The sequence below is a fragment of the Caloenas nicobarica genome, chromosome 1 (genome assembly GCF_036013445.1).
Source record: "Caloenas nicobarica isolate bCalNic1 chromosome 1, bCalNic1.hap1, whole genome shotgun sequence".
Lineage (NCBI taxonomy): Eukaryota > Metazoa > Chordata > Aves > Columbiformes > Columbidae > Caloenas > Caloenas nicobarica.
The window spans coordinates 202,719,583-202,743,677 of record NC_088245.1 but is presented as its reverse complement, the minus strand read 5'-3'; positions in this window follow the sequence as shown (position 1 = coordinate 202,743,677).

Here is a 24,095-nt window from a genome sequence, read left to right as displayed (position 1 = left end):
TAAGGCCGGCGTAGCTCTGTGTGCCTGGAAAAGCAGGTGAGGAAGTTGGAAGCAGGTGAGGAAGCTGATGAGGCTTTCTACAGACAGCTGGAAGTAGCCTCACAATCAGATGCCCTGGTTCTCATGGCAGACTTCAATCACCCTGACATCTGCTGGGTGGGCAACACAGCTGAGCACGCGCAGTCCAGGAAGTTCCTACAGATCATTGGTGACAACTTCTTGACACAGGTGGTGGAGGAGCCAACGAGGAGAGGTGTGCTGCTGGACCTCGTCCTGACAAACCAAGAAGAACTGGTTGGAGATATGAAGGTTGGAGGCAGCCTCAGCTGCAGCAGCTGCGAGATGGTGGATTCAGGATCCTGCGTGGAGGAAGCAGGGCAATAAGTAGGAGTAAAACCAGGGACTTCAGCAGGGCCAACTTTGGCCTCTTCAAGGTCCTGCTTGGCAGAATCCTGTGGGTTAGGGCTCTAGAAGGCAGCGGGGTCCAAGAGAGCTGGTTAATATCCAGACACCACTTCCTCCAAGCTGAAGACCGATGCATCCCTATGAGCAAGAAATCACGTAAAGGGAGTAGGAGGCCAGCATGGATGAGTAAGGAGCTCCTGTCGTGATATCCTTCAATGATAAGGTCTCCTGCCTAGTGGATGATGGGAAAGCAAGGGATGTGGTTGTTCTGCATTTCAGTATGGCTTTTGATACTGTTCCTTTGCAGTAGCCTTCTGGACAAATTGTCCAACTGAGATCACCGCGTACTGGCCAGTCACCAGTGGTGTTCCTCAGGGCTCAATTCTAGGGCCAGTTTGGCTCAATGTATTTATCGAGGATCTGGATGCAGGAGTTGAATGCACCATTAGCAAGTTGTCTGATGATACTAAACTGGGAGGTGCTGTTGAGTCTCTTGAGGGACAAGAGACCTCGCAGAGGGATCAGGGATGCTCCAGAGTTGATATCAGGAAACATTTCTTTACACAGAGAGTGGTCAAACACTGGAACAGGCTTCCTAGACAGCTGGTCGATGCCTCATGCCTATCAGTGTTTAAGAGGCGTTAGGAAAATGCTCTTAATAATGCGCTTCAACTCTTGGTCAAAAGCTGCTGGCAGGCAATGTGGCACAAAAGGTTCTGGGGTCCTGGTGGACACCAATTTGAGCAGGAGGCAGCAAGGTGCCCGTGCCCCAAGGCAGCAGCGAGTGGTACCCTGGGCTGCCTGGGGCAAAGCGTTGGCAGCAGCTGGAGGGAGGTGACCCTTCCCTCTGCTCAGCGCTGCTGAGGCCAGGCCTGCAGTGCTGTGCCGGCTCTGGGCTCCCCAGGACGAGAGAGACGTGGGCAAAGTGGGGAGACCCCCAGTGCCCCTCCCCCAGCACGGCGGTTAGAACGCGATGCTGTGTTGACCCGGCGCTGGCCCGGCAACGGTTCTGTGCCAACACGGAGCGGCACAGGCGAGAGCGCAGCTCTTGCCCAGCAGCGCTACTGGCACTGGGCGCGCTCTGGGAGCTTCTCTCCAGCCTCCTGGCAGCGATCTTGAGCCCCACCAGTGTGTCCCACGGACAGCTTCTGTTCTCGTCGGGATGGGCCAGGTGAACTGCTGCCGCGGCTCCAGGTGGGTTCCCCCCAGAGCTCGGGGATACCCTGGCACAGCCAGACGGCACAGCCAGACCCCACAGCAGCCGCTTTTCTCATGCCCGATGCCCTCTGCTCTGCAGGGACGACTCTGAGCCCGTGCAGCAGTGCGTGCCCATCCCGACATCTGGCGAGCCACTGCTCCGGCAGCGCGTGCGGGTGACCCAGGGCCGTGCGACGAGGAAGAGGGACCTCCTCCTCTTCACAGACACCTTGGTCATCGCCAAGCGCCAGTAAGACTCGCAGAGCCCAGCTGCCTTTCCTCCCAAGCCCTGGCCCTGGCACCAGGGCAGGGACACCCAGGGACCAGCCCCAGGCCCCCACACCCTGGTGCTGGATGCACCCATGGCCGTGCCCGTGGCAGGGGGACACCAGAGGGGAGCCAAATGGTTCGGCCACCTCCAGGTCACTCCCTGCCGCTCCTCTCTGCAGACGTGGCAGCGCCCCGCGCCCGCAGCTCTGCCTGGCCCTGGGCCAGCTGCGGGTGCTGAGCAGCGGGAAGGGGGCAGCCGGCGATGGCGCAGAGGAGGAGGAAGGCAAGCACACCACCTCGCTTGTCCTCGTCTGGCCCTGCGGCTCCTGTCTCATCACTTTCCGGTGAGTCTCGGTGCCACGTCCCACGGCAGGGCTGGGCAGCACCTCTGTCCTGCCCCATGGGGCTTCGTCCTGCCCCTGTGGCCGTCCCCACGGGGCAGGGCTGTGCCAGCGCCCGCCTCTGCCCGCAGGCTGGGGAGCAGCGGCACTCAGGCTGTTTCTCCTCTCTTTCTGCAGCTGCCGGGCAGTGAAGGAGCTCTGGGTCAGCGCGCTCCTTGGGTAAGCCCAGCTGTGTCCAGCCAACACCTGCCCAGCCCCGTCCTCATCACCGCCGCTGCTCTCCGCTCCACTGCCGGGTGGTACCCGGCTGCTCTGGGGCAGCTTGCAAGTGCTCTAAGTGCTGGTAGGGGAGGGAAAAGGTGGGTTGGGTGTCACAGAGCTCTTCTTTTTCCTCTTCCCCATGCACAGACCACCAGAAGGAGTGGAGGGAGCCCGGGTTACCCAAATGCCCTCCTTCAAGCAGCTGCTGAAGGAGCTGAGGGGCCGCAATGCTGTGAGTGTCCCTCCTGGCTCTGCTCTGTCCCCAGAGGCTGCTCCACCCCGGCACCAGGTGCATCGCTTCTCACCTTCTGCTCTTTTCCCCTTGCCCAGGCCATGACACTGCACGCCAGCAGCCTGGAGAGGCTGGTGGAGAACCAGGCAAAGGTGAGGACCGCTGGGGGTGCAGTCTCGGACAACCTCATCTCTCACACAGGGCCAGGGCTTGATGTCCCTCACCAGGGGCCCTTTCTGCTGCAGAGTGTTTGGTGAGCACAGCACATATCTTGCAGGCTGGAGCAGAGCAGCGGCCACCACCTGTCGTCCCGTCCGGCAGTGAAGGTGGAGTTGGGCACTCGGCTGGTGAGTTTGGGGAAGACGGGGCAGGATGGCTCTTCTGTCCTCCTCTCGCAGACGGGCACTGGTGCTGCACTGGGGCTGCTGCTGCCTTTTCCGCAGGGCACATCCGTCCCCATATCTCAGTGGCAGGAGAGATCTGAGTCCCTGAGGTTTTTTTCTCCCAAATGATGCTTTTCCCCTGCGCTCGGGGGTGTGGGGACAGCACTGAGAGGGTCAAGGAGAGCTCCCCTGGCGCTTCTCCTCCATGGCTCTTTGCTCTCTTCTCCTTGGCAGCCGGTGGGACCCACAGGAGGAGGAGGTGGCTGCCCTGGCCCTTTGGGCAGCGAGGGACCTCGGCTGCTGCAGAGGCTGCCGGGCCATCAGGCTCAGGCGACAGGGGGCTTCTGTTCGGCCGGCCCCTGGCAGCTCTCTGCAGCCAGGACGGCACGCTGCCCCAGCCCATCCAGGTAAGCAAGCCTGGCCAGGGGCTCCCCATCCCGCTGGCTCCTCTGGAAGGGCGACGTCCCAATCAGAGAGACCCCAGATGGGTCTTGGGGACAAAGCTGGCTCTTGCCCAGCTCACCCACCTCCAGTCACTCCCTGTCCTGCCCCCTGAGAGCCGTGGAGCCATCCACACTCGCTCCTGTCCCCAAGAAGGTTCCCCTGTCCCAGGGCCTGTCTCCAGCCCAGCAATGTCCTCCTCTGTCCCCCGCAGGACCTGCTGGCTGTCCTGCAGGAGCACGGGCCGTCCACGGAGGGGATCTTCCGGCTGGCGGCCGGCGAGCGCGCCTCCCGGGAGCTCCGGGAGGCCCTGGACAGCGGAGCCCAGGTCCAGCTCGAAAGACAGCCGGTGCACCTCCTGGCCGGCACCCTGAAGGTGAGCCCTGCTGACACGGAGCCCGGCAGCTCCCGGCTCTGGCAGCGCTGACGGGCACCTGCCACAGCGGGAGCCCAAACCCGGGAGCTGCTGCTCAGCCCGAGCGCTGGGCTGGGGATGCTGCCTGTGCTGCCGGCGGCACTGGGCACAGCCTCACCCGCGGCCCTTGCCATTGCAGGAGTTCCTGCGCAAGATCCCCTCCAAGCTCCTGCAGAACGAGCTCTACCAGGACTGGATGAGCGCCCTGCAGAACACCAGCAGGCAGGAGAGGCTGGCGGGGCTGAAGCAGTAAGTGTGGCCAGCAGCCTGGCTGCTGCGCAGGCACTGCCAGAGCCCGGGACTTGCCTGCTGAGCCACAGCCTGCCTGAAAAAGCCGTGTTTTCTGCCAGCCAGCTCCCGCTGCTGTGGGGTCCGGTATTGGGGGAAAGTGGCACAGAGAAGCACTTCTTTCCTTGGGGCAATGCCCGCAGACATTGGGGGTTGCTCCACGAAGGGACTGTTGTGAGAAGGGCAGGCAGGGAGAGAGGTGGCCGTATCTCAGCCACGGCAGCCCCTCTGCTGTGGACCAGGCATGGCCAGGGAGCCTTCCCTCGGGTGGGCTTGGCTGGGATCAGCCTGGCAGACCTATGTTGACAGCGTCTCCTTTCTTGATGTTGTGTTCCTGTTCCCGCAGGGTGGCCAGCAAGCTGCCCACAGCCAACCTCCTCCTCCTCAAGCAGCTGCTCACCCTGCTGCACACCACCAGCAGCAGCGCCAGCACCAGCAGGATGAGCGCTGCCAACCTGGCCATCTGCGTGGGGCCAAACCTCCTCAGCCCACCCGAGGAGGACTCGCTGCCCCTGGACGTCCTGGTGCAGGTGACAGGGAAGGTACGCTGTGTTTAAAGGCTGGTTACAGCCTGCTGGGCCCCCAGAGCTGCAGCTTCTGCACTGAAGGGAGGGTCAGGAGCGGGAAGGGCTGTTTGACCCATTTTCAGCCACCGGGCTGGAAACCAATGGTTTGCTGCTGCGTGCAGGTGACGCAGCTGGTGCAGTTCCTCATCGAACACCACGAGGAACTGTTTGAGGAGGAGGAGGAGGAGGATGGGCTTGCCCGTGCTTCAGCTGAGGAGTTGCCAGCAGCTGGGGCAGAAGCAGAAACCCCAGAGGTATGTCAGGGCCACAAACAGTGTGACAAAAAAGCTTCCCACCTCAGAAGGTGTGACTGCTGCCACAGGGACCAGCAAGGCCATCCACCAGCCTGCATCTCTGCAGAAGGGCAGAGTGAGGCTGATGCAGGTTGGCCATTGCACTTTGTGTGGTGATCCCAGCAGAACTGGCACTGCCGAGCTGAGCAAACCCTTCCAAGGGATGTGCCTTTCAGAACTGCGGTAGATATTGTGCAGGTAGTTCCCTGCCACCTCTTCACTTCCACATTTCCATTGCAGGAGCCTCCAGTCAGCCTGGAAAGCGAACACCTGACGAGCTCCTCTGGGGAGAGCAGGTAACATGAGCTAGCTTTGATGAAGAGCAGAATGGATTCATGTTGATGATGGCTTTACCTGTCTAACAATACTATTGGATGGAAAGGTTGCCAGGCTCTTCACAAGAAGACCGAAAGCGAAAAGCAGCGTGCGAAGAGCAGAGCGATGGGCAACCAGAGCGGAAGAGAAGAAAGCTGGCAGCAGAGCTCTGAGGCATGGGCATCTGAGGAAATCCAAGCAGGCAAGAAGAACGAGGAGCCCAGGTGTGTAGCAGACTCTGCTGACCATCTTTCAAACCTCTGCCAAAGATGAAGCAGGGCATTGTTGCAAGTAGCTGTAGACACCGAGGTACTCCTTAAAAAGCTCGGATTTCCCCTGAACTAATTGAGAAAAGTGAAAACCAGACAATAAAAAAGTAGTGTGTTTTCCTTCAAGCCTGGGTTTCTAGCAGGGGACAGCGAGGGATGCTGCTGCTTGGGTTTTGGAAAGGACATCCCAGCTCCCCCTGGCTCCCTGCCGAGCCCCACTGCCTGACAAAGGGGCGCTGCACATCTCTGACAACTTGCTGTGTCCCGAGGGTATCGCATGTGCTGAGAAGGGGCCAAAGCAACACCCAAGTCACTGACGTGTTCTTCATTGGACTTCCTAAAGCACAGGGGATAAAGTCACAACTGTTCCTGCCTCCATGGTTTCACCAGCACTTTCTCTCACTGTCCTTGTAGGTGTAAGATTTATTTTGGCTGCTTGGATTTCCTGGATGAGCTCTGACACCTGGGCTTCGAGGGCCACGATCCAGCCCCAGCACCACCTCGGCGGAGGCGAGGAGAGAGACACCGTGCCCTCCTGCTCTGGCCGGCACATTTCACTCGTGCACCGCCAACCAGAGCAGCCCCGCATGGCCCTCAGACCCATCCCAGCCCTCGCAGGAGGCCTTGCTGGCTCACCCATCAGCTCCGTGAGCAAATGCCCACCGGCTGTCACCTGTCCCCAAGGGCGGAGCTGGCATGTGAACTTGGGGTTACATGGAGCATGTTAGCATGGTGGTGCATATCATCTGCGAGGGACACGAGGGATGTGCTGGATGGCATATAAAACCTCCAGGTTTTATGTCCAACTCCTCATTCTCAGCAGACCGATGCTGAACCAACTTGCTCAATCCAAGAAGGGAGCACCCATTGCTGCTCTGTGGCCAGTGCAAGTTCTTGTATGCAGCACACAGCAGAATGCTCTTTCTTATCATTGGTGCTCACACATGACTGGCTTGCAGTTTCCACCAGGTGAATAACTCCAGATCAACTACATAAAACATCCCTTTCTTGCTTCTTCAGCAGATCAACCCCCTCTTGACTGAAGCAAACACTCCTCTTTCTGTCAGTCATCACCAGGGCTTTGAAATCAGTTTTTCCAAAACCTGCAAATACTTAAGTAGCCGCTCTTGTTTTGATCCTTGAGCCCTGTGTGATGTCTAATGGGGTCGAGCTTCTTTCAGAAGGGGAAATACAAGTGCCAGCCACAACAGGGGAAAGATTGATAGGGCTGATCTGCAGGTCTTGCAATGATGTTGCAGGAATCAACGAAGCATGGAAATTCAGGTGCAGCTCTCCCAGCTGGCATCTGAAGTGTTTCAGATGCAATGTCATCTTTTCTTCATGGGCAAAGCCTCACTTGATACCCTCAGCAATTGCTGCCCTAAGTAATTACACTCCTAACTGCTGTGAGCTCTGCAGTGTTGCAAAATGAAGGGGATTTAGGAAAAAAAAAAAAAAAATCCCCGAATACCTTTTGAAAACAAAGAAATCCCTGTGCACTCAAAAGGGAGAAAGCCAGATTCTCAAGACCTTAGTATGGTCTTTCTTACCATTTCTCTGCCATTCATTTACCTGCCTCTGTGGTTAACTAAGAACTGCAGATAAGCATTTGGTCCAGAGTTACTAATGGGAGTCGATGGTGCAATTGTACACACAGCTGTATATTTGCTAGGGCTTTATACAAACTTAGTCTCTGCTGAAACACTGGAATACAAAGTTGTACATACCACGGATGTCCCAATGTATGTTGGGACACTTTAGAAATAAAGGATTATTTAAATGTCACTAGGACATGACTGCAGGCACCCCAGCCATCTGCAAACAAAGCCATCTCAAATTTGAATCCTGACAGAGTGATTTGTTTGTAATCGGACTGAATGACTGATCTGTGCCTTCTCCCCTTGCCTTTTCTGGGATACATTGTATGGACTGGTTGCACTTCTGAGTGTTTCTTCTTATGTATATCAATCTTAAATTTATTTTTATTTCTTTACAGAAATAAAGTGTCAAATGTATACCTGTGCAGTCTCAGTATTTGGATGAGTCCTTTGCCTTCCCTTTTTATTTCTCACTCCTTCAAATGTCAGCCCAAATATCCCCAATATTTGCTCCGAACTGCACTGGCTACAAAAACCTGTATGGAGAACGCTCCCACTAGGGCTCAGCTATGGGGATAGAGCACACAAACCTCCTTGGCAGAAGGAGGAACTAAAACTTGTGTGGGATTTGGCTCGCTCTAACTTTGGTGTCTCTCTTTGGACTCGGTGTCCACACAGCCATTACAGTGAGTAGATATCAGGGGCTTGATGCAGTAGCCTACCCCTGGGCATCATTTGGGAATGATCTGAGATTCTACAGGCATGTTCTCTGGCTTCTGGCTGTCCTCTCATAATGGCAAGACTGTCCATAGGTCATGTGTCCCATTAGGAGGCCAGAATGGACGAGTAAGGAGCTCCTGTCAAAACTCAGGTGGAAGAAGGATGTTTCTGTAATGTGGAAAAAAGAACAAACCACCTGGGAGGAATATCAGCTGGCTGTTAGAGTATGCAGGGATGTGGTGAGGAAGGCCAAGCTCCACTTGGAATTAAATCTGTCCAGGGATGTTAAAGACAACAAGAAGGGCTTCTTCAATTTATTAGCTGCTGTAAGTCAGCTGCTGAATGAGATAGGTGTCCTGGTGACACATGAGGCAGAGAAAGAAGAGTTACTGAATGTCTTCTTTGCTTCTGTCTTTACCACTAAGACTGGCCCTCAGACATCCCAGACCCTGGAGATAGGAGGGAGTGTCTGGAGAAAGGAAGACTTTCTGTTGGTTGAGGAGGACCAGGTTAAAGATCAATTAGGCAAGCTGGACATCCACAAATCCATGGGCCCCGATAGGATGTAGTCAAGAGTGCTGAGAGAGCTGGCAAATAATATTGCTAGCTGCTCTCCATCATCTTTGAAAGGTCGTAGAGAACAGGAGAGGTGCCTGAGGACTGGAAGAAAGCCAGCATCACTCCAGTCTTCAAAAAGGGCAAGAAGGATGACCCAGGAAACTACAGGCCAGTCAGTCTCACCTCCATCCCTGGAAAGGTGATGGAACAGCTCATTCTATACATCATCTCCAAGTATGTGGAGGAAAAGACAGTGATCAGGGGCAATCAGCATGGATTAACCAAGGGGAAATCATGTTTGACCAACCTGATAGACTTCTATGATGGCATGAGTGGCTGGGTAGACAAGGGGAGAGCAGCGAATGTTGTCTACCTTGACTTCAGCAAGGCTTTTGACACTGTCTCTCACAACATCCTGATACGTAAGTTCAGGAAGTGCAGGATGGACGAGTGCACGATGAGATGGATCGGGAACTGGCTGGTTGGCAGAGCTCAGAGGGTTGTGATCAATGGTGCAGAGTCTGGTTGGAAGCCTGTAGTTAGCGGGGTTCCCCAGGGGTCATGGTTAGGTCCAGTCTTGTTCCACCTGTTCGTCAATGACCTGGATGAAGAGATTGAGCTCACCCTCAGCAAGTTTGCTGATGATACCAAACTGGGAGGAAGGGTTGATATACCTGATACACCAGAAGGCTGTGCTGCCATTCAGCGAGACTGGTACAGGCTGTAGAGTCCTGCACCTGGGCAGGAATAACCCCGGGCACCACTACAGGTTAGGAGTTGACCTGCTGGAAAGCAGCGTTGTGGAGAAGGACCTGGGAGTCCTGGTGGATAACAGGTTGGCCATGAGTCAGCAATGTGTCCCTGTGGCCAAGAAGGCCAACGGTATCCTGGGGTGCATTAGGAAAAGTGTGGCCAGCAGGTTGAGGGAGGTTATCCTTCCCCTTTACTCTGCCCAGGTGCTAAGAAAGATTCATATATTTTAAAAAAGAGTGTTTAAGTACTTTATTCTCAGTATGCAAATTTGAAAACAACTTCTCTATTTATTTCACTACAGCTGGATTCTTAAAAATTTGAGCATCATTTAACTTTTTTTTTTTTTAAATTTCACAGAATTAATTACTGGCAATTTCAATCTGAGAAGTTGGGGTAGGATGAGGAGAGTCAATACATTTTTCCTGTGAATATAGTCCCAACCTGAGTATTACTACTATTTTAATGCCCTCCATCCCCTGCGATATTTCCTTTGGATCGAAGACAACCTCACATATTTGCATGTAGAGAAGTTAACATACAAAGAATTGCCTTTCAAAGTTTGATGCCATGTAATTCTAGTCTGAAACTTTGTTCTATCAGGGAGGAGTAGTAAGAGTACAAACAAAACAAAATATAAAATATTTTGGGTCCTCATTGCCCTGGTATGCTCTTGTGAACACCAGTAATCCACCTTCATAACATTTACAGTCACTTTAAAAGGGTCAGTTTTGAAAACAGTGTACTAAGTGGGAGGGATCCTTGTAACAAAGGGACATGACCATGTAGGCACGAGTATGAGTAGAAGACATTGAATCTAGTGTGTGAAGCACATAAGAAAATTAAAATGTGAATATTTGGGCTGGTAGTGACATAGCAAAGAAATTTGGTGGAAATTTCACTTATCTTAGATCTAACTTTCTGAAGAAAACACAGAATGTGATTGATTTGAATGTGAACTCACCTAGGGACAAACCAACATCTAAATAGCAATGTGAAACAAATGCAATGCAAGAATATATATGTCAATGTAAGATGCTCAAGACAGTACTTCCATAAGCCTTGTTGACTGCCACGGTCTGAAATACCAGTTAAAGTTGCAGAACATGATGTTTATGTGTGGTCAAGCCTCTGCTTCCATAAATGGGAGTGCAGTCTAGCTGTCGCTAGCAATCATTAACCTAACACTGCCAAGTCCACGACTAAACCATGTCCCTGAGAGCCACATCTTTTAAATACTGTCTTTTAAAGAGCCATCTTTTAAATACCTCCAGGATTGTGGCTCAACCACTTCCCTGGGCAGCCTGTTTCAATGCTTCATAACCCTTGCAGTGAATAAATTTTTCCTAATATCCAATCTAAAAGTTTAACTTAACAGACTTAGAGAAGAATTCAATTGGAGAAAAATCTCTTCCACAAAACCAGATCTGCTTAAACATTGTTATTGTGTTACCAGTGAGCTCTTGATCTGGTATGAGACAGAGCAGATAAATTCGAGATAGAGCCATTTCTATCACATTCTCTGATTTGAGGAGCTCCAGCTTTATCTGCACTTTATGTTTTTACTCTACCAACTTGACACTCTTGGTGACAGAATGCTTACATGGTAACTGTGCAGAAAATGTGATTTGAAATTCGCTCAATTGTCATAATTTTCAACCACTGAAGCACCTAATAAGTTAATGCTTAAATTTTCCTTGTATGTATATTTGGTTGATCAGCTTGATGGTATTGTCTAAGAGGACATGGAAAAAAAGATATGTTCCTTTTCTGTTTTCAGACTGAATTGGTACTGTAAAATTTGGCTAGAATTCCTTTTCCTGGAAGTTCACCAAATGTTACTACAAAACATTTTGACACTGGTGTAAATGACTCACAGGATGCACAGTCTGTGTTCTCATGATGTCTGTCACCTATGGTGACAGAGGAAGGGAGGAAGGGCAGAGTCTTTAGCTGTGGATGAGAGCAGTCATCTCCCCTCCTCTGTCCTTTTGGTAAAAAAAGAGAAAAGAAAAGAAAAGAAAAGAAAAGAAAAGAAAAGAAAAGAAAAGAAAAGAAAAGAAAAGAAAAGAAAAGAAAAGAAAAGAAAAGAAAAGAAAAGAAAAGAAAATAAAAGAAAAGAAAAAAAAGAAAAGAAAGGAAAAGAAAAGAAAAGAAAGGAAAAGAAAGGAAAAGAAAGGAAAAGAAAGGAAAAGAAAAGAAAAGAAAAGAAAAGAAAAGAAAAGAAAAAGATTGTCTGGTTCTGAAGGGGAACTGGCAAAGGATTCATAAATGGGAAAAACAGATCTTGAGAGTATGATACAGGCCCTGGCACTAAAGGCAAAGTACATACAGACATAAACAATACGCAGAAGTTTTGAAATACTTTTAAAAGTAATTAATTTTTCTTTTGCATAGATGTCTATATATTAGAAAAAAAAACTTTTGCTGCTACCAGCACTTTGCCCTAAAGGTCTCTAGCAACCTTTCTCTTCTTTGTTTAAGAAAAAAAAAAGGCGAGCTGGTAATTTTTGCTCAGATTCCTTTGCAGAGAATCAGGAGGCTACAGTCCCCTGCCTGAGGCTATTACAATTATTATTCCCTGAAAATAATAGCCACTGTAGAGTTGCGGCTTGATTGTCATTTAGAAATATCACTAGAGTAAAGCCAATATGGCTAAATCACCCAAAGCAGAGGCCAGTATTAACCATTTGCCATTTGTTCTTTTTTTCTACCTTGTCCCAAGGCAGAGGTAATTTTCCACTGCATTGGTGGGGCTATTGCAAGTAAGAAATGGGTGGTGGTTTGGGGCATTGTATAAAGCTTGTTTTGTGTTTATTTCATACTATCTAAATAATTCTTGAAGCTTCCCAAAGCTAAAGAGTAGCAAGCGCTTTTCCAAAATGATTCTCAGCTTCTCTGGGTCAGAGTGTCAGAGAGGCCAAACCACTCAAGTAATTTCTAAGTCCCAGCTTATTTCTAATAGACAGCAAAATCATTCTTGACTGGCTTCTATGAGCTGCAGGAGCACTACCATCATTTATATCTAATTTTCTCGAGTATCACAGTGTTACTCACAATACAAGGATCCACTCCTAAGCCACAGAAATAACTTTCTCTTCAATTTAGCAATGGTGTGAAGCCAGTGTTTTGAGTTTTTGATCCCTATAAGACTTCATCTCATGTTGTGAATCCAACCTCTGATTTATGTCTGCATTCTCTGCTTATCATTCTGAATAATTTTCTTAGTGACCAATTCCCTGAAGAAGACTTAGGTACCAGAGAGATCAAACATGGATGTGGCTCTGTCATTACTTACACTATGACAGACTCTGATGCCTAAACAAAAATGTGCTACCATTTAAAAAGACAACGTTGTTTTCCTCCAAAACTTTTATGATTATTTCTGCTCTGTTCTTTTGTGGAGCTAAGAGACGTTAAGGGATGATAAGTTCACTGGCATCTATGAACAGTATTATGCTATCAAAAATGGCCAACAAACCCAACACAAATCCCAAAATTGGATGGAGAAATCCTGAAAGTTTTTGTTGCATATTTTAACTTTTTTTTTCTACATGAGTAACTGCTTCAGGCCGAGACAGCTTAACATCTAAATGGCCACAGTAAGAGTTACTCAAGAAAATTGTTTACATTTAGCTTTCTTGTTAGGTGAGAGTTATTCTAAAAGGACAAGGAGCTCAAGTAGTGTTAATCAGTGTAAGTTTCAGTTTTGCTGATGAAATCCTGTAACGATTTGCAGGGATAGGTGTTTAGTTGATTTTTGCTATTGCTATCGATAGTGGTCTTTGCCAAAACAAGGAAGGCAACACATTGTAAATTGTAATAAGTACCACAAGCCTGTAATATATCCAGTCCAGATCTTTTAAAACAAGACAGAGAAAGAACTGATGATTCCACCTCCTATTTATCACTAAAGGTGGCCTCTATATCTCTTAAGATTAATAATATAGCTGTCTAACCTTAGCTGTCTAAAAGTTATCAGGTCTAAAATAGTCATCAAAGCTTCCTCTGTAGCACATGGAAAGGAGTGGCTTCATCTATGGGGTGATCTACCTCAGCCTAAGACAAATGTTTAAGGTAGAGCCATGGAATAATGTCAGGTGGAAGATAGGTGAGATGTATCATTCTCTAGACAGTGTCTCTTCTTTTTAGCAATAAAGGTCATGGAGACAATCTGGCTAGACTTGACCTATAGACAAATAATACCAGATGAAAGAAATCTTGCCTGGGTCCGTGGCACTTGGGAAATCATATTAGTTTCCTGTGGCTGTTTGCACTTCCATAGAATCGGGCCTATACTGTATCCTTCTATCAAAAATATGCTGCAAAATTTGATGCATGGCAACTGTTTATGACCCTTGAGTAAAAGGCAGCATAGGGATTGTACAACATATTTCTCTAAAGGCAAAAAGTGCAAATTCAATGAATTTGTGTTATCACCATATTGTAAATACTCAGGGCTTGCATGAAGTATCCCACTTTGAGCCTTGTAAACAGGTCTCAGAAAGCTGAAAAGATACACGGAAAATGTACACAGTTAAATGAGTTTTGTGATTGTCAAGCTATTTCTATTAGTCTGTAATAGGCTTGGCATCTAGGTCATGATTTGCTCAGAAAAGAATGAGAAATAGCTTTAAATGCACTTTTCATCTCAGCAGCATAACCCCATATGAATGCCAAATAGAGCCGAAGAGAGCTGTTAATCAGAGATTAAGCTCCAACAAACAAGCTTCTTGCCAATAAATTCTGTGGTCATCTACTATGATGTGTTCAATAGGATCAGGTTTTGAATTAAAATCCAGTCGTTTCCTGTTCTATCTCTTCTAGCAGAATGCTGATGTACCCAGAGTTAGAAATTGTTCTAGGCATTAGGAATAAAAAATGGTAAAGTCAGAACTCTGGGGATCACAGTTTGTTCTCTTCTCCTGAAGTATCTGAGAATGAGCAGGTTTATTGAGGCTGTAGAGTGTGGAAGGGTCCATAGGCAAAAAAAGAGTGAAATAAATAAGAAATTTGGATTCCTGCTTCAAGTGTCACTTCCTACCTAAATATTTGCCTATTTACTCCAAAAGGCAGAGAAAACAGACTTCAGTCTTTCCTGGCTTTTATTACCCTGTATCCTCACTCCTATGGACACAGAGAATATACCAATCAAAGTTCAAGAAAGGAAGAGAGGTTTTCCACTTACTAGAAAGAAGGTGAGATAAAGACAAGCTGTGGCTAGAAGTGTTGATCCAGCAAGTCTTGGACCAGTTGCAGCAGTGAAACCTCTGGTAGGTAGTCCTTCCTTTCTGGATCATGTAGTTCAGGTGAAATTTGCTGAATGCACAGGGACTCTGTAGCATGATGTTCACAAAACACATGTAGATTTTTAACTTACTGGTTAATACAGATAATAGACAGCCAGGTCTAACAATCCAAAAGGCTAAGCTTTACGTTCACATTCTTGGAGAGACACTGTGACACTCAGCCGTCAATCAGGCAGGAAGGGTTGGTCTTTGTTATCCTCTTGAAGGAGCAGAACCTTCATGTTGTGGGGCTGCCATCCCAGAGTCCTTCTCCCTCTTCTTTTTTTTTTTTTTTTTTTTTCTTTTCCTTATGCGGAATTATATCTGTTCTTATCAGCTTCAGTCAAAATTATGAGCTTTCTTAGTACTTCTATAGTTTTCCTTAGGAAATGTAGACATGAAAACATTCCACAGTACAATTCTGTGTTTATTTTCAATGGTCCAGAAAACCTGAGTACAAACCTGTACTTACCGAGTCAGTCAGCATTATTTCATAGCTAAATTTACCCTGTCCTTTCAGTGCTTCTAGAATATCTTTTTAGGAGTCACCTGAATGACAGAGATCTGTTCTGATTATGCTTGAGGGATTCCTTGAGATACTGCAACATTAGATAGGAGACAGGCAGATGTTTAGTCTTAACCCATGTAATTCGTGCCAGAGTTGAAATTGTTCCTGTTCTAACACCATTATGTTAAGACTCTGCAAGCATTTTATTTTCTCTTTCTACTGGCTGAAGTAGTGTTTACAGCTGACTAGTACTAGCACCATGGCATCTACTGTACCTTGCCTGGTGCACTCAAAAAAGGCAAGACAGAGGTCTGGGTTGTCCTTGCTTCTTGTCCCTCACCCTTGTCTCTTCAGGAAGAATATTTTACTGATTGCTTATTATGTTAAGATGGTTTTTGAACATATACCTTCAATTTACCAGTGAAAGTTTGCTCTTCTGATGCAATTCTAATGCTCTGAGGCCTCTGATCTCATAATGTTGAGAAGCAGGTCTTCCTTTTAGTTTCCCAGCAGCATACTCCACTCTTGTAATGTAGCTTTTTTTCCAATTAATGTTAAGTAACTCCATCTTATCTACCAGCTTTTTCATAAGATTGAATAACAGAGGGTAAACTGGAGCTCACAGAGTTGCAGGCCAAATGTCCATTGAAGAATTATATTGATGGGTGTGAAACCAAAAAGGACTATCCATATTTTCTAATCCTAGAAAGTTTGTGTCATATCATACCTTTTTTTGAGAAGCTACCCAAGCATAGGTCATTCCTTTTTGTCTCACTCCTCCTATTCTCTGCTTTCCATGCAAACAAAATTTGAGAATATGAGCAGGGAGAAAGAATAGGCATCTTAAATAGGACTTTGGGCATTTCCCAGAGTACAGATTCCTCCCCCAAAAAAGCCATAGTCTCTGTCACCAAAATTAAGTTTCTGCACTTCACACTCATGAGGAATCTCAGAAGACTAAATTAGGTACCCACACTAAGCACCTACAATGAGGTAGCATAAATATGCCTTTTAATCCTCCAAGCATTAAAATCAACAATCCTCTGACATTTGCCATGCATGTTTTGGATTACATTTCCTTTATTATTTATGAACTCAGCGCTCTGATAGAGGAGGAGGAGAATAAAAACTTGTGTCTCATCTGGCACCCCAAAACAATTCAGTGGCTCAACTCATACAGAGTTATCAAAGATGATATTAAAAATTAGCCATCTCACAGCAGATTAGCTACTTGTGAAGTTAGAGCATTCAGTGATATGACGTCAAATACCACTCTAACAGGTGAATAATCATCAGCATTTGAAATGACATTTCAGAGTACTGTTTGACCCAACCTACCTAGAAATAGATGGAAAATAGTAAATGACTGACCCTAAAAGATTTCAAGACAGTGAATGAGCAGCCCTGAGGAAACTTTGACACAAAGTTTAGAGCTGGAATTGCTTCTTGCTGGTTTCCACTGCATATGCCACATTCTTTCATAGGGAAAATCCAATGAAACAGAGAGCTGCAAAACGTTCTGATTACTAGAGAAAATGCTTTCCAGTGAGAGTTCAGTATGCATAGCTTATCAAAAGAAGATTGTGCAGTGACTTGATTAAGGTGTATAAAGGTCTTCAGGGAAGCAAAATAACTGATGCTAATGGGCTCTTTGGTCTTTTGGAAAAAGATACTACAAGAATGAAACCCATTGGAAGTTAAAGTTAGAACAATTCAAATGAGAAATACGACACAGATTTTTAATTATGTGATAATCAAGCATTGGCAGGCATGGAAAGTGTGAAAAACTGCGAGCAGTGATGGGTTTATTTGTCTCTTTGTCTTCAAAGCAAACTGGATACCTACCTAGTAAATATGCTTTAGATAAAGCCACCCAACTTCACTCAAAACAATGTAACTTAGTGAAATGTTATGATCCATGTGAAGTTTAGGAGATTAAAGCAGGGGATCTAGGGTTTGCTTCTGATTTTAGCTTATGACTGATCAATATCTAGGCGAGGGTTTGACAACTTCTAGGTATTTTAATTTCCTTGCAGAAATTCTATTCTTCATCTTGGTCTAGGACTGCAAATCATTTCAGACACTTTAATATCTCCAGCAATGTGAAATGTGCCATCAGACATAAATCCACCTGGCCATAATTTATTAATTTATTAATTTAATTAATTTATCTCACTACTTTGTTTTGCCTGTTTATAATTATCTTAGTGACTCTTTCTTAGCCTTCATTTCAAAAGTGAGATTCTTCCATAAACCCCTGGATTTCTGTATGTCTGACCATATTGACAGTGACATTTACACAAAAGAGCTGGGGCTTACTGTGCTAGGGGGGATCATGATTCAAAGAAATATTTAAAATTTTAAATGCAGGACAAATCAAACAGATAAAGGGAGAACTGGGAACACAGACATCAAGTGACAGGAAAATAGTATATCCTTCAGCCTGGTATTCTATCTATCTATCTATCTATCTATCTATCTATCTATCTATCTATCTACCTATTTTAGATTTTCAGTGGTGTTTCCAGAGGATGTAAATAGTAAGACGAAGATCTACCGTCAAAAGTTTTGTATGCTGTATTCAGTAAGGGTCTAACACTGCAGTCTGAGAATTCATTCTTTTAGGTCATCAGTATGAAAATAGTAAGATTTGGTGTATTTTCAGCATGTGTTGCAGGACGCACTAGAAACATTTTATATTAATAAGTTGCAGTATTTGGCCCTTGGTGCATTACTCTCTGTTTGTCCCTAATCTTTTCACTTCGAGATCAACAGGACTGTTGTCACCAACTACACTGGGAACTGGAGACACCAGACCTCCTTCTGTTTGTTTTTCTCAGATGTGTTCCTGATGACTGTTAACATGTAAGTCAGGGAAAACAACTTGCTGTTAAATCTGAAAAATGTTACTTTTCAATGTAACATCCCCTGGACATTCCTAAATGTTACAAGTGGTAATTAGGTGTTGTGCTGTCTCACAGACCCACACAGACCTGAAGCAGATGAAGGTCATCTGGTCTATCCCTGTGTCCAAAAGCAGGATCAACAATATCTGTATCATTTCTTGCAGATGTGCATCTAAACTGCCTTTAGAGAGCTCCAGAGATGTGGGCTGCGTAGCTGCCCATGGCAGTCTATTTCTGTACTTCACTGTCCTCCCTGTGATAAAGTTTCTTCTTATGTCTACTCCAATCTTCCTCACTGCAGTTTAAACCCATTAATCCCTGTGCTATCCTCCCTGGACATGGAGAAGAGATTGTTCCTGCCCTTCTGTGGTAGATTTTTGAGTATGTGAATGGTGTACTGTGTCTGCCTCAGTGTTTTTATTGACAGCTAAACAAATCTAGTTACTTTATTTTCCAGATTTCTGATTATTATAATTCTTTTTTCTCTGCCCCTGCCAGTTTTAAGTACCAATACAAAGAAATGGATACCACAATTGCCATGGTACAATGCAAAATGCCCATTTCTCATTGCTACCTGGGTTATCCACCTTGTCAATGTTTCCCTTGGCCTATGTGGGTTCACATTATTAGCTTCTCCATTGATCTTGATTTTCTCCAAATTATTTTGACTTAAATTAATTTTTGTCTTACAAAATAACTCAAAGTGTCACCATTAGGTGGACAGATGCTCTGAATTGATTTTAAACAATTAATTTCCTTTATTAAGTTGCCCTGACAATATTTTTTCTAGTATCATTTCCTGGATTAATACCATCCTATTGAAAGTTAAGCAGCATGTTTCTTTTTTCTTCTTTGTTTTAAAGATCAAACTAATTAACTGTAGATAAATCTCACTTCCAGTGTGTGAGTTTCATTTTTCTTCTGGAGAATATTGATTGATATTACACACCCTTAAAATAATCTGTATGTTAAACCTTCCATTTCTCTTCTCTCACACATCTACCTCTGAGTTATCAGCTGAAGTCTTTAGGGATTAGCCTGAAGGTTTTGAGTAGCTACTTTGAGGTTGGAAGAACAGATCCAGAAATTTATCATGTTTGGCACCCAATGAATGGAGAAAATCCATAGGTGGAATAAATTCCATCGATTCAGTGAAACAGCAGCAATTTTAGCTATTTAGGCTGTAGCCCAAGAAGTCCGAAGTTTGTTATGGGATCAAGACTTGAAAGTCTCATTCTTTTGAAATAGTGTTTTGTATTGAATTCTACAGGGAAATTAAAAATGGATTGTGGGAAAACAGCACAGGGACTCCATTTGGGCCATGAAGCACAGTGGTTTCTTATGCACAGCCCATTCAGTTGAAAAGAGGAAGGGACTGTGATCCAGCAAGAAAGGTGTTCCAAGTATACATCAAAAGGTAGGGAGACTGATTCATGGTAAGGCATTTATCAGAAGCATTCCAGTTAGCAAATAGACCAAATAAACTTTCTTCGTTCTTCTTTTATTTTTTTTTTTCTAAGTACGGGTCAAAAGAAGGCTCAGGAAAGCTATTATTTTTTCTCAGCTTAGCATTTGATTTTTGTCAGCCAGGATATAAAGTCAGAACACTTAAACATTAAACTTTTGTGATGTAAATGCTTTTTTGAACATAGCCCTTAATGTTGCTAAGATTATTTTCCATTCCTCCTTCCAAAAGCACTCAGGTTCTCTCATGGAGAGAGCTGGGCTTGTTCCTCATAATTTACTCTACCGAGCCATAAACAAGAGCGGTCTTATTTGAAGACCTTGCTATGCTTACCACTTCCTTCAGATTTGACCAGAATTTTTAAACACACAAAGCCTCAATAAAACAAACACAGAGTTAGATGCATGGTTAGTGCTGATTGCTATAATGCATGAATAGTTAAAACACTGTGATTCTTGCCAGCGGTACGTAGTTCTAATGAAAACATTGCTAGAATGAATTAAAAACTCTATTTATTGCAAATTTTGAGACAAAGCAAATGAAATTGTAACGGTGATGAATTATGTAGATTGTTGTCATGTTATTAGTGTGTGATTTTTATCTGAAAACAAGAACATTTTAAATGTTAGCATTTGTGACATTTTGTTATATAGTTTCTACTCTAACAAATCAAGAAATCAACTTACTTTTATATTTCCATTAGAAGCATGAGTCAGGCTTCTATGATACTACTCTTTCTCCAGTATTTACTGCAACTCAGATTTCTGTTCACACACAGTCTTAAATAACTAGGGAGACTGTGACTCATCGTCCATGTCCTTCTAGTTTCACTTTCTTACATGATGCTTGCACATAAATTGATATAAACTCCTTAAAAACTACAAAATGTGCTGTGGAAAACATTTAATAACAAATCAAGAGTCTTCAACGGGAAAGACTGATCTACGATAACTTCATTTGTCACTATAACCGAGGACGTGATGAATGGGAATTGTTAAGCTTTCTTTGAAGAAGGACTCATTTTAAGTTGGAGTCACAGTCTCAGGAAGGGTTTTATGACATCCGTCTTTCATACAGTACGAATTTTTCTCTAAACAGATCTAGAAGGTGACATTTGTATGGTGACTCCCAGCTCAGATATTCTCGGTTAGATCCGATAAACTGACAGTATGTATTGGGTTTGCATGGTAAGGTTTTGGTAGCAAGGGGCTACAGGGGTGTCTGCTGTGAGGAGCTGCTAGAAGCTTCCCTCACGTCTGACAGAGCCAATTCCAGCTGGCTCCAAGACGGACCCACCACTAGCCAAGGCTGAGCCCATCAGCAACTGTGGTAGCACCTCTGGGATAATGTATTTAAAAAGGGGAAAAAAACTGCAAAACAACAGCCAGAGAGACGACTGAGAATATGTGAGAGAAACAACTCTGCAGACACTAAAGTCAGTGAAGAAGGAGGGCAGGAGGTGCTCCAAGTGCTGGAGAAGAGATTCCCCCGGTGCAGAGCATAAGGAGGCCGGCTGTCCCCTGCAGCCCATGGAGGTCCATGGTGGAGCAGATCTCCACCTGCAGGCCATGGAGGACCCCACATCGGAGCAGGCAGATGCCTGAAGGAGGTCGTGACCCCATTGGAATCCCACACTGGTGCAGCCTCCTGGCAGGACCTGTGGCCCCATGGGGAGAGGAACCCACACTGGGGCAGGTTTGCTGGCAGGACTTGTGACCCTGTGGGAGATCCAGGCTGGAGCTGCCTGTTCCTGAAGGACTGCACCCTGTGGAATGGACTCAGATGGAAGCAGTCCGTGAAGAACTGCAGTCCATGAGAAGGACCCACGTTGGAGAAGTTCATGGACGACCGTCTCCTGTGGGAGGGACCCCATGTTAGAGCAGGGGAAGAGTGTGAGGAGTCCTCCCTATGAGCAGAAAGAAGCAGCAGAGACAACATGTGATGAACTGACCACAACCCCCATTCCCCATCCTCCTGTTCTGCTCAGAAGAGGAGGCAGAGATATCGGGAGTGAAGTTGAACCCAGGAAGAAGAGAAGGGTGGGTGGAGGGTGTTGTAAGATTTAGTTTTCATTTTCTCATTACCCTAATTTCATTTGATTGGCATTAAATTGAATTAATTTCCACAAGTCAAGTCTATTTTACCCATGATGGTAACTCCTGAGTTATCTCTCCCTGTCCTTATCTTGACCCACAAACTTTTTGTTAAATTTTCTCTCCCCTGTCAAGCTGAGGAGGTGAGTGATAGAGCAGCTTTGGTGTGCACCTGGTGTCCAGCCAGGGTCGAAACACCACACCACACAGTCCTAAGCCTTACAGCAGTTTATCAGTGATCTGCTGTCTGGACCAGAAGCTTCTTTCCTGTCTGTATAAGAAATGTAATGTCTTCGTTAGGATGTTTTTAGAAAGGTACTGATGCCAGCAGGCCTGGAAAAGGCACTGAGGTGGTGATACTAGCTTACTCAATCCATTTGTCCTAAGATCTACCCTGCCATCAGGGAAAGGTTCTCCCATTGCTCTCCCTGTCCTCCTGACATCAGAAAGAGGTTGGACACAGTTGGTATGAGCAGATGAGTTTATTGTCCTGCTTTGAGCTGTGGTGATGAAGAATCAGTTGTAAAACTTGCCTACCTTATTATCCCTTTTCTCATTTATTTGTTCTCTTTTTTTTTTTTTTTCTGCCTTCATCCATACCTTTCTCTGTGCCAGTTCCCTTCCAAAAAATTAAAAAGGTCCTAAGTACTTTCTAGTCCCAGTTTTGCTACATCCAGGTTCAAATCTGGTATTACTGAAGTGTGTTGCTGGCCTTGCAAATTCTACTCTCCAAAAGTTCCCCAGTAGCCTCACCCATTATCTGTGAACTTGGGTCATTTCTAATATAGGTCCCCCTGTGAAATCCAGTCATCTTTCATGGAGCTATCCTTAGTCTTTATTATGTTCTTGCATTGCTCTGTCCATCACATCCAGCAATTTCTTGTGTCATGTCCAGGAGTTTCTTGTCCAGCTAGCTTAATCTCAATCCTCATCAGCAACATAGTCATCTGTCTTCAGCCCTAAAATCCTGGGGAAAAAAAAAAAAAGGATTATAAATATTCTGTTAGAAATTGCCATGTATAAAATACATTTGTGTAATTTTTATATACTATAATTACCTACATGGTTGGTTAAACAACAGTAATGAAAACTTATTGCATAGTGAAATGCTACCCTACCACATCAGGAGTGGCTGAAAACATCACTGAAGCTGTAGAGTACATAATCTTATCTCTAACTACATAAGAGTATATCTTAAGGGTCTTTGGGGCTAGGTGGAAGAATGGGACTAGCCATTTGCAGTACTAGCAAATTACAGGACCCTAGTGTCTAGGAGATATCACAGATACTCCAATGTCAGAAAATGGGTTGTTAGGAGTGTTGAATACCAGGAGAAAGTGCTGCTTAATAGATTTGTGTGCCTAGGAGAAAGAAACAACAGAAAAAAAGTGTATGAAGTAACAACAGTGAGAAATCCAAGACAACTAAATAAATACTCATAACATGAATCTGGGCTGAAGCTGAGAGGGCTTTGGCAAAAGGTGCTGTTTAAGGAAGTCCTTTGTACTGCTAGCAAGGCAAGGTGGTATTACTTATTAGGTCCATCTGTATTCAAGGGAACAGGACCATTTGTGCTTTCTTGCATACTTGCAAACTTGCAACAAAGAAAAAATCTAAGCCCATCATCACCAGGATTTTTTTTATTTTCATGATGGAAAGTGTGCAAAGAACCCATGTTCCTCATGGCTGCTTCAGGGAAAACAGTGCATACTATTGCTTAGATAGAGTGCTGAACTAAAATATTAGGTTCTATTAGATGAGCTAATTTATTGATCTGCACTATAGTTAGCTAACTTTTCTCCTTGTTTTATAAAGGATCTTTATTGATTACTAAATGACTTTAATTTCAGTAAACAGCACAGAGAGTGAGTTAAATTGAGTTATCAATAATTAATTGCTAAATATTAGCAGATGTTTACATTGATCTTTGGCAGGGGCGTTAAATTCAGAAATTTGAAATGCTTCTGCATGTAGTTTCTTCCAAGGATGACATTATTATTATATTGTTATTAGATTCTCTAGTAATAATAATTTATCTCATTATAACTGGCACCATCTTTTCCTCCTGTTGCTATCTTGTGATTAGCACTCTAGTCTAATGAAAACTTTGAGTTTAGTTTATAATCACTTGCAAACTGCTGGTTTGCAGGTTATCATTTGAAGACCATGATCTTCTCACCATTTCAAATCCAAAGTGATAATAAACATATCAGGGTAACTGTATATATTCCTTATAGGTGAAAAACCCCACTATTCTTAAGTAATTACAAGCTGATACTATTTAATTCGTTTGGGCAATTTACATGCATAAAATAGGGAGGATTAATCTTACGTCATTGAGAGATTCTCTGGTCATTTTGGGCTCTGGTTTTGAGATCAGTTCTCCCAAGATCCTCTGTTTTTGCCAGGAGTCAGTGCTTCCTTGCAAATGAGGCAGAATGGGAAAAATGTCTGTGGCTCAGCTTCCCTTGCTCCTTGCACAATGCCAAACTGGGTTTATGGACATTTTAAATACAGTGGACTGAGCTTGCTT